The sequence below is a fragment of the Papilio xuthus genome, unplaced genomic scaffold (assembly GCF_000836235.2).
Source record: "Papilio xuthus unplaced genomic scaffold, Pxut_1.1 DF826923.1, whole genome shotgun sequence".
Lineage (NCBI taxonomy): Eukaryota > Metazoa > Arthropoda > Insecta > Lepidoptera > Papilionidae > Papilio > Papilio xuthus.
This window is the reverse complement of record NW_013531726.1, coordinates 135028-137288: the sequence shown is the minus strand read 5'-3', so window position 1 is coordinate 137288 and position 2261 is coordinate 135028.

The following is a 2261-nucleotide window of genomic DNA, read 5'->3' as shown; positions in this document are numbered from 1 at the left end:
CACCCCTCTCCACCCCGCACCCGCCGCAGCCCCCGCGCGAGACACAACTTTTTGTTACATTAATGCAATTCCCAGCCTCCTGTAATTAACTAGTAGTTTAAACCCCGACATTGTTAATTGCTGCAATGTCTTGTTTATGTTTATTTGCAATTGATTTCAATTAGTTATTCGAGTTCCTACATATTTTGACATCATTGGTACATATGACGATTTTAAACCAAGACAACGACAGAAATATAATTTTGAATCAAACTCCTCTTAATTGATTATCAAGTCGTCAGAAAATGGTTGAAGATTGTAAAAGATATTGGTAAGAGTCTATGTCCCGTTTTACTCGACATTTAAAACAAATAACCAGAAACTCGACTCACTAAGGTGTATGGAGTGGATGAGATAGCGCCATCTATTGATTGTATTTTAAAGTAATATTAAACATTTTGGATCTTTGAAGTAATTCAGTAGCATTGAAAGTAAATAAACTCTTACTTTACTCAAAACACTTGTTTATTTATGAATTATATATCATAAAAGCATTATCCTCATTGTCAGTCGGGTAAAAAACAATCTCCTAATTATCACGCTCGGCTGCCTTATAACTCTTTGCATGAACACAAAATAAATGTTTTTCCATTTAACATCACACTGTTTTAAGGTCGCGTAACTCAGAACAGAGCTTAATTTAAGAGAAAAGTGCACTTCAGGCTTGAAGTGTTACATCAACATGGAAGTGTCGAGCGTAACTAGTTAGAAAAGTGAATATCGCCGTCGAATGAGCGCACCAACACTCGGCCGCGACAACAACTACCAAACCCCCCGCACCCGCCGCACCCCCCGCAATTGTTAACTAAAATTCAAATATGTAAAACGGTTTTCAGTCGACGAACAACGAACGCTTTGCGCATTTTTATTTCGTGCAATTTTCTTATGGTTTATATCACACTAAAACGTACTCTGTAAATATGAAAAGTTCAAAAATCACAGTTACACACACTGACAAACATAATTTATACATATTAAGTTATCTATTTACTGAGATATTATAAACTAGATTGTATTGTTAAATTTCGCGCTGTTTGTTTTGCTCTGGTGCAATCGCGGCCTGGCTGGTCGAAGCTGTGATGTGAAGCAGCTAAGCGATATCATTATGTTCTGTTTGAACAATACAATTGTAATACGAACGCGATTCGAAATCGAAAAACGAGTTCCGCACCGCATTCGCGTAGTACACATATGTGAACGTTCTGAGGAAATATAACATGGCAAGAATTAGTCTACTCGTTTGTTGCGAAAACCTCATCGTTGGATAAAAATCCAACTGTAACAAATGAATGTTGTTCTCCTCCATTACACGCACGCTATCGACAGTTTATTTAATTAATTCAAAGCTGAATATTTATTGAAAAGCAATACTGATCGAAGCCAACTAAATTATGAGGTCACAAGAAATCAGTTGTAAAGTGGAAATTAAACGTTAATGTTCAATTTCCTCGGAAGCCGAATTCAATCAGCTCGGTAACCGCTGCGGCCTACCCGCCTGCTACCCGCCTGCTATCCGCCCGCTACCCGCCCGGTGTTCACCCGTTTGAATACTTATCAACGCTTTTGTAACACGGTGATTACATAACAAACAGACAAACAGTCAGAGTCGGTGCATTCATGAAACACAAACACGTAGCGACAGTAAACAGAATGCCTGCATCCCCCGCGGCCGCTACACCTTGTCACTTCGTGACTCTGTTGTTCACAAAACAAACATTTCGTTTTCATTCTGTACACAATGAATTGCTTGTTTGCAGATTAAAATGGACAATTTACAGTCGGATTTTATGTTCCTACTAAGTATTGAATATTTACACACAACGAAATATATTTAATATGATAATTTGAAGATATCTGTGAATTTCCGGGAGAAAAAAAAGCGGCGCGCAACCTTCCTGTTCCATCTCCCACAAGGGCAGAAGTAAAGTAGCTAGTGGTTTGCAGAAGTAGGTTTCGCCACATCAGATGGAGGTCCGTGGTCTCTGTTTATCCTTTTGAGTTACACGTAGGAGTTGTGATTGTTTGTTTATTTGTTTGTAATATCGTAGGTACCATAAGAGCTGGAAAGAAGCTAGTTCTTTCAGTTTGACAATAATAAGACAAGAAGTATTATTGATGTGTCAGTGCTGAAGTTTGTACTCGTATGTAACAAATAGAATGTGTTCAAGGAGTTTGTTCGCGTTGTCGTAGACGAGACGATGATATATCAGCGTTAAGCTACA